Below are 9,532 nucleotides of genomic sequence, written 5' to 3' on the forward strand. Positions count from 1 at the left end.
GATTAAACCAGTTTCCTAAGATCTAAGACAGGGAAGAAAAGGTAGCTGTCATGGCCCACAACCTGTGATATGAATTTCCTGTCCAAGGCCTGGACACTGGAGAAGAGTGACTCCCTTCACAGCCTGCATCTGAGGGCTTGTCCCTAAAGGGATAAGTGTCCTTCTCTCCGATGTTCCAGGCAGTGGATGCACCAGGTGCCAGTTTCCCTTGGGGAAAAGGGTGAGAAGCTGGGCCAGGGGGGAGCATCTTGCATTGGATCAGCTGAGCAAGGAGGGAGCCAACAGCCTTTTAAGCAATTGCGCAAGGACTCCTGACAAGGGTCAGGAACGGGATGACAACAGCGTGGTCCCGAGAAGCAGAGAGTGGAACAAGAGATGGTTTCCCATTCCCTCGGGCGATCCTGAAATCCTGAGGAGGCCTGAGACCAGCAGGGGTCTGAGTGGACTCGAGGACATTCCTCGTGTGACAAGTCTCCTCATACGACAGAGCTCCCGACCACGACCCACTGCTTTATTCATGGTCACCCCTCCTGGAACCCATCCAGTTGCTTTTCCTGCTCAGTGCCGAGTCCATTTCCTCACGTGTGGGTCAGACTCTACCGCCCTCTGGGGCAGGCTATGCAGTGCGGGTTGAGAAATCCCAGGAGAAGTCACGAATCAAATAAAAATCTCTTTGATATTTCTTCAAGTTCTCAAGCCCCATGGGTTCTTGAATCTTCCTGTTAAAAGGGGCAATCGATATGGAGGGGGAAACTCAGGCTCAGGCTGCCTGTGACTCTTGAAAGGGAGTTTGAGCAAAACCCCTGGGTGTAAACTAACGAACGCCAGCTCTCTAACTCACCAGTGGTGTGTCTCACAAGAAGCTATTGAGCCTAGCTTACTGTCTGCAGGGTGTTAAGGAAATGCCCCCCATCCGGCCTAGAGGGCTATCTCAGGGCTAGGCTTCCAAACTTTCTAAGATTTTATAAGCTGTATTCTTTTTTTGAAAGATTTATTTATTTTATATGAGTACATTGCAGCTGTCTTCAAAGACACCAGAAGAGGGCATCAGATCCCGTTACAGATGGTTGTGAGCCACCATGTGGTTGCTGGGAATGGAACTCAGGACCTCAGGAAGAGCAGTCAGTGTCTTAACCATTGGGCCATCTCTCCAGCCCTATAAGCTGTATTTTTTTTTTTTTTTTTTGTCCGGAGCTGGGGACCGAACCCAGGGCCTTGCACTTGCTAGGCAAGCGCTCTACCACTGAGCTAAATCCCCAACCCTATAAGCTGTGTTCTTAAAGCACAGGGCAGACTTCACATTTTCTGGTAGCATCCAGCCCTGAGCAACTCACTCCCACAGCTCGTTTTAAGGTGGACACTGTCAGCCAGGACTGTGTTGACATCATCTCCGAGAGACATGGAGAACTGGCAGCGTCCACACAATTCCATAGGGCGATGCCTATAAGCTGGAAGCATTCGAAAGCTGTTGGATGAGAGAGCTCTTGAGGGGAATACAGTCAGGCCACGTGCCCCATCAGTACCAAAGTCAACACTTGGTCAGGAAGCCCACTAATCGCCTCAGTAAGTTGGTCACTTTGCTCCATTGGCATGGAAATTTGGTCTGATGCTCTCCTAGTGTGGAGCTGGTAGGATGGGCCACTCATGTTTGCCACCAGCATGATCCAGTTTCTTGCCATGGCCACCTTGAAAAACTTCTCCAGAACTTTCTGGGCTCACCAGACTCCGTCCGACACACTAAGGTGTGCACTAAGACCCACATTGAGAAGGATGGCGGCTCCCAGTGCTTCAGAGGAGCAGGGTGACCGGACCGCGTTACTACATATTATCTCAACTAATTCACACGGTGTAAGTTTTTGTTGCCAGATAAAGATACCTGGGGATCATGGGCCTTTTAGTGAAGATGGCCCTATGAGAAAGCAGGAGAAGGCTGAGTTCACCGTGCAGGTGTATGAGCCTATGTGCGAGCATGCGTATCACTCCTCATGCTCATGTCTGTCCCTGAGTGAGGGAGACAGAGGGACAGAAATTTAGCGAATGGCTTCGGTGTAACCTTAAAAAGGTTTGGTGGGGCCTTCAGGGACTGAAAACAGAGCATCAGGGGTGCTGGGTTCAGTGCTTAAGTACGGTGTTTGATTCACTACACCCACTTGGTAACTCACAACCACCTACAACTCCAGTTCCAAAGCCCACTTTTGGTCTCTGATGGCACCATGCATGCACAGGGTGCACAGACATACATGCGGGCAAAACACCCATACACATACAACAACAGCAACAATCCTTTTAAAAGAAATAGACCACCAAACAAGCCCTGTATCCCTGGGGATTGGTCTTGCTCCCCTCCCTGCTTCTGAGCTAAGAGCTATCAAGGAGAACATTGCTCCAGGTAAACAATCTTGGACAGTAGCCCTCCCTGTAGTTGAAGATCTGTGATATCTGTCTCCTCCTTGTGCCCTTCAAGCTCTCAGATAAGACGCAGCCTCTGTTCTTGAAGTGCCTACCAGATACCATGCCTGCCCACCTCTGAGAGGACAATTAATGCCCCACTGTCAGCCCCTCCATCCCCCAGGAATCTAAACAGAGGCCCCTCCCACCCTCGCCTTTTTCTGAACACCCAGCCCCACTCACCAGGTCCACTCTAACTCTTCCTTCATCTGCCTTTGACACCTTCTTGTTATAGTCCCCAACTGTGGATGCCTGTCAGCCTCAGCACCTCCAACCCAGGCCCAGACGCCGGTCTGTCCTGGCAGGAACCGGATTGAACAACATCAGGTCAATGCCCTTTGTGGATACCCAGTTTCTCATGTCGCTCTACCCTGAGTCAACCATGAGGTTACTAGCCGGTCAACCCGAACAGCTAGAGTCAATTGAGAGATAAGATCCTCAATTGGGAAAATGCCTTCGGGAGATTTGGCCGAAATCCAGCCTGGAGGGCGCTTTCTTAATTAGGGATCTATGGGGGAGGGTTGAGCTATCCCTGCTGGTGGTCCTGGGTTCTATAAGGAAGCAGGCTGAGCAAGCCATGGGGAGCAAAACCCAGTGAGCAGCTCCCCTCCATGGACTCCGAACCATCTCCTGCCTCCAGGTTCCTGCCCCTGCTTGAGTTCCTGTCTTGGCTTCAGCCAAATCAACTGTTTCCTCCCAAGTCAGTTTAGTCATAGTGTTTCATCACAGCAATGGTAACCCTAGCTGGGACACCTGAGCAAGGCCTAGTAGGTGAGAAGTCAGCCATAGCTTGCCAGGTAGCCCAGAGGATCTGGAGGCTGATACCACAGATAAGTAATATGTGGGTTCTAATATTTGCCTGTGGGAAACAAAATGATGTAAGCAGAGTGATGGGAAATGAGGCCCTGGCTGCCTGGCTTGTCGCAGGGTGGCCACAGTGAGGGTGCCAAGTTCACTCTGGGCTTCTGGGAGTCTCCTGAGGGCGGAAACTCGCGGTGACATTGAGGGTCCCGCTGAGCATGGGTCCTGGGCTTAGCTCCACTCCAAGTGCGGGTCCTCAGCTAAAACGGAGTAAGTGCGGCCAACCCTCTGCAGCTTTGACGGAGGACATGGAGAAGCTGGGACCCCATGATCGCATCTGGACCAGAGAGTGTTGCAAATCCAGAGTCAGTTAACCCTGAACTTTGAAGGGGAATTTTCCAGACCAGGGAGCAAAGCAAGGAAGCTGTGAAGCCTGGACATGCACCAGGTTTCAACCTTGTGTACTTTGGGTGCTGAAGGCAAAGCTGAGGACATGGTGGGTTTTCCCTTCTCCTCACGAGCAGGAAGAGATAAGAGGGCAAACGGGGTCAGAGGTCAGGGTAGAAGACCTCTGACTGCAGTTTGCCAGAACCAATTTCCAAGGTGTCTGCCTCCTGGAGTGGGGCCATGGGACAGGGGTGGGTGGTGAGACCAAGAGAAGTGAGGCCTAATGAATACACTTCAAGCTTTCAGTTTATAACTTTTAGTTTATCTACATGTCCTGCTCTGGAACCTTCGGTGGCATTCCCAATGTCAGGGACTTATCTGATATTTGCAAAAAGCCAACGTGTAGCTAACCACGCGCAGACTCTCAGACCTCCCAGCCCAGTACACACAGGAAGACATTTTAAAATGCTGCCCCATTACTTCACCTCAAGCCTGTTCCCTTGTCCTGCGTGAGTCCGGGAGTTGCACTACTGAGACAGCCCCTCTCCCTCGTCCCCATTAATACACTACCATTGTGTTCTGTGCCATCATGTGCTGGCGTGTACAGTTCGCTTTGGGGCTTTGCCCACTTTGTCTTAGAAATGTGTGTGGTCAGACTGGGTGTGGTGCCATGTGCCTGCAATGCCAGTACTTAGGGAGTGGACACAGGAGAATTGGGAGTTCAAGATCAGCCTCAGCTACATAGAGACTTCAGATCCAGCCTGGGATACATGAATGAGACCCTGTTCAAAAAAAAAGCCAAACCACACCTGTAATTGAGGCAGAGGCAGGCAGATTTCTGAGTTCAAGGCCAGCCTGGTCTACAAAGTGAGTTCCAGGACAGCCTGCCTCAAAAACAAAAACAAATAGAAATCTGTGAGCTCACAGAAGTAGCAGCGAACTTGGTTTAGTTTGCCCCACGTGAAGAAGAGCATTGGCTTTCTGCTGGGCACATGAGAATCTCACTTAGCATCCAATCCACGGGCAGTTGGTTACCATGGAGCAAAAGTATGAGATGGAGAAGTAGAGACTCCCAGCTGGGAAATGCACCTGAGCGCGTACTCAAAAGGAGGGGGAGGGCCAGGTCAGGTCAGGGCCAGCTACTCTCTGTGGCCTTCTCTGAGTCAGAGCAAAGCAAGGATGACAACAGAATAATGAGGTTCCTAGAGGGTGAAGGAAGGCAGGGACAGTGGGCTGGTTGCCCCTGCTCCTGTGGCCTCCAAATACATGGAGAGAAAGCAGGGAGGGGGAGACATTGGGGGGGGGCAAGATTGGACCCCTATGGGAGAGCAGTGACCAGAACGTGTTTCTTGCATCCAAGGGAGAAAGGGGGATACTGCTTCAGGATTCTGTGAACATCCGATACCTCCTGGGCTCTTGGAACTACTATAGGAAGCCAATAAGAGGAGGTCATTGGAGGCCCAGGGCCTGTGTCAGGCTGTGTCTGTAGACATGGAAAGTTTGTACACAACACAGGCTGGTTCTGCAAGATGGGGAAAACCTCCTGCAGATCTACACAGGAGGGAGAAAGTAGCCTGGTCCCTGGGAAGAGGGGCCAGCACACCATTGGCCCTGTCCTGAGACCTTTGTCCCTGTCTCAGCTGGGCAGGCTATGAGCCCTTGACCATACACCGGGCTCCTGAGACATTAGGCATCTCAGTCACACTCACTCTGGTCTGAAGAGCTGGACCAGGACTCAGAGACCCGTGGTCACAGCCCAGCAGAGATCATTCCCCAGCCCCACACTTATCTGCCACGCCCCTGAATGAACTGGGAAGAAGTAGGGAGAGACAGACAGGAGGGAGATTGCGGACCACTCTGTGCGTAGTGTGGACAGATAAATATCTCATAATTCAGGGTCAGGTTCATTGACGTCTTCCGTGTCTCTTCCTCTGCTGGGCTCTGAACCAACCCCTCTTCCTCTCCACATTTAACATCAGTGGCTTCTTAGGATTTCATGCTACCCGGTCATCCAGACTGTCCTCTTGCTTTTCCCCTGTTGGTCTGGCTTCTTCCTTTCTCCTGGAGTTGATGACATCCAGGCTAAGCTCCCTCAGCAGGAGATATGGAGGTTTCCTTCAAACAAGGCCTGTGACAAGTTCCTGGGTGGCTCATTCTTACCCCTGTGCCTGGGATCCCACAGATGTCCCATGCTCGTTCACACATTTCTATATAATCCCAGTACGGGAAGCCTATTGCTTCTTTTGCAACAGCAGGCTTAAGCCAGAGCTCCAACTCTGTGAGTTGTAAGACATCAGCTTTGCCCACTCACCCCAAGAAAACAAACGATGGTGGAAAGATGAGAAGTGATTTTAATCCAAGTGGCCAGTTTGGAACGGCAGGAATTAAGCATTTCAGCCCATCTTTGGGGTCCTGATGTTGACATTTTAAACGGAGGTAGAGTTGAGGCAGGAGGGGCAAGGATGCAGAGGGCAGTCTTGGTTGAACTGTGGTTCCGTACATCAGTTCTAGTTCTGAAAGATAGTCGTGGGTAAGCCCCTGTCCCCCTGAGAGGACAGCCTGGTTTCCAAGAGGTGACTGTTTCTACTTTGGGGTAGTCTTGGCATGGGGTGATCTAGACACCGGTAGGTTTGGGACAAGAATTGGAGCCTTTGCAGGGGTCTGGGGAAGGAAGCTGACTATGGTGTGCCTTGGCTTTGAAAGGTTTTAGTATGGCTGGGTTCCTTGAAGGAAGAACATAACTTACGCAGAGCAAAGCAGGCGTCTGACTCAGATGGACAGTTTCGAAAGGGAAAGCATTTATACTGTTCTCTGGCTTTGTTTTTTTAACCTTATGGGCCAATGTGAGGAGTTAGAGCTCTTTAGTACGTTCAGCTCTTTTGTTTGTTAAAGGCTGGCAAGAGGGCTCGGAGGGGAAAGACCCCTGCTGCTAATCTAAATGACTGAAGTTTGACCCTTAGGACCCATGTGGGAGAAAGAGAAAACCAATTCCTGAATATCATCCTCTGACCTCCACTTGGACTCTGTGGCTTCCAACTCCTTATTGTCAGTCCCCACTTTACACACACACACACACACACACACACACACACACACACACACACACACACCTGAATGAAGTATAATTAATTTAAAGCACCTGTTAGCATCTTCTCCTGAAGAAGCCAGCGGTAACCAGACGGGCTGCAGAAGGCAGGCCAGCCTGGACTCAGCCTGGACAGAGAGTACAGTCCACAGGTACCATCTCTCCTGGCTGTCAGCTGCCTGGGACTTAGCTTGGGTCACTGGATAGGGACCCAAAGGTCCATGTCTCCTGTCTCTTCTTACCCAGAGAATGTCTGGGACTGACCTGGGACAGGAGTAGCATTGGCTTCCATTCCTCCTTCCCCACTGCCCTCTGCCACAAGGTTCAGCGTGATGAGGGCAGTTTCTGCAGCTCTGACCTATTGTCCCAATGCCACGAGCCAGGCTCTATGTGGAGGGAAAGATCTGTGGGGGGGTTCGCCCGACAACACGCGTGCTTGTTTACTTAAGCAAATCGACATTCTCAGCATCTGCAGCGGTGGCACCAATAACGGAGGGCTTTGGTGTTTATTTATTTATTGGAGATATAATCTCTATATTATAGGGTTCAGCTATTCAAATACAGCAATGTAAGTGCATTTAGCTTATTCTTATATTAATCCCCACATCCTCAAGAAACCCTGCATCCTTTAGCCATCCCTGTCGCCTGCACGCAGAACCTCCACCTTCCTTCTAAGTTCCTAGCAACAGCTTAGCTGATTTCTGTGACTTTAATTTTCTTCAAACCTCATTCTGAATGATGGTTCTTTTTTTTTTAAAGATTTATTCATTTATTATATATAAGTACACTGTAGCCATCTTCAGATACACCAGAAGAGGGCATCGGACCTCTTTACAGATGGTTGTGAGCCACCATGTGGTTGCTGGGAATTGAACTCAGGACTCTGGAAGAGCAGTCAGTGCTCTTAACCGCTGAGCCATCTCTCCAGCCCCCTGAATGATGGTTCTTAAACACTTTAACCTCTTTTGTAGCCCACCACCACCAGAGGTGGTGGAAAAGAAAGGATATGGGGGAAGTGGACCTGTTTAGAAAGGTTTTTTTGGAGCAGCTCCCATCTGTGTTGTCTGGAAAGCAGCAGTTCGGTTCACAGGTTAGCAACTCGATCCCCTCACGAACACCTCACAGATACACCAGCAGTCCAGTCTGGGAGAGTTAGGTTAACAATGGCAGCCTCAGCCTCGACACAAGTCAGCAGGAGGGACCAGGAGGAGCTCTAGGAGAAGTTCTCAGTTGTGCCTCTCTCAGTGAAGCGAAGATCAGCGAAGCTACGAGATCCACAAGCGTTGCATGGCTAGCTGTACCAGCAAGCCCAGCTCAGCCTCCGTCACTGTCCATCGAGTCCTATTTATACCCTCCAGACATCATGTGTCCTCATGTGCCTTGCCTCAGCACAGGTCTCACCTCAAGCCCATGCATTCACTCTGCCTGAGTCTGCAGAGTCCTGACAAGTGGAGCTCAACCATGCAACGTAGGGCAGACCAATACATGCACATCGTGAGCAAAGAATCCTTCCTTGCGTGTCCTTTCACGTGCCTGCTTTAGCAGAACATCCTCTCTCCTGTGTCTGCTTCAGTGAAACATTCCTTCATCAGTCTGCCTTAGCCTTTCACCTCTGTCCACATCAGGAAAACACTCCTTCGCTTGTCTGCCCCCAGCAAAACCCCATTCAATACAACTGACTCTCCAGAGAACCCCTAAGTTCCCACTTCAGATGTCTGTCTCTCTGAAGTTGCTTGCTGAACATTTCCTACAGACACAATCACGCCGCAGCATGTGCTACTCTGTGCCTGGCTTCCTTCATTCATTGTTTGGCTTTCAAGGCTCGCTTATGTTTTAACATATACTCCATTCTAGTGCCAAGGAAATACCTTATTATTCATTACTGTCCTTTACTTACTGGATTAAGGCTTCTGTTAACTTCCATTTTGGATGTTATGAAATTCATTGGCTTGTGTGTGTGTGTGTGTGTGTGCATGTACATATTTTCATTTCTATAGAGTATATACCTATGAGTAAAATTTGCAGACTATGAGCAATATTTTTTTAAAGATTTATTTATTTATATGAGTTCACTGTCACTGTCTTCAGACACACCAGAAGAGGGCATCCCATTACAGATGGTTGTGAGCCACCATGTGGTTGCTGGGAATTGAACTCAGGACTCTGGAAGAGCAGTCAGTGCTCTTAACCGCTGAGCCATCTCTCCAGCCCCCCCTTTTTTTAAAAATATTTTATTTATTTAATGTATATGAGTACACTGTAGTTGTCTTCAGATACACCAGATACACCAGAATCCATTACAGATGATTGTGAGCCACCATGTGGTTGCTGGGAATTGAACTCAGGTCCTCTGGAAGAGCAGTCAGTGCTCTTAACCACTGAGCCATCTCTCCAGCCCCCATGAGCAATATTTTTATAGAAGGGGCGGAGTGGAAGAGAGTTGGTTTTGTAGAAGATAGCAGAGTGGTTTGAATGAAAATGGCCATAGGAGGGAGTGGAGCAATTTGAAAGGATTTGGGGCATAGTGTTGGAGGAAGTGTGGCCTTGTTGGAGGAAGCGTGACACTGGGCCTGGGCTTTAGGGTTTCAGAAACCTAAGCCAGGCCCAGTGGTTCTTTTCTAGCCCCACAGGAGCTCCCTGTCTGCGGCATGCAGATTCAGATGTAGAGTTCTCTCCAGCCATGATTGACTGCATGCTCCCCACCACGCTGACAATGGACTAAACCCCCAATCTGTAAGCCAGCCCCAACTAAATGCTTTCCTTTATAAGGTTTGTCTTGGTCGTGGTGTCTCTTCACAGCAACAGAGCCCT

The sequence above is a fragment of the Rattus rattus genome, chromosome 2, assembly GCF_011064425.1.
Source record: "Rattus rattus isolate New Zealand chromosome 2, Rrattus_CSIRO_v1, whole genome shotgun sequence".
NCBI lineage: Eukaryota > Metazoa > Chordata > Mammalia > Rodentia > Muridae > Rattus > Rattus rattus.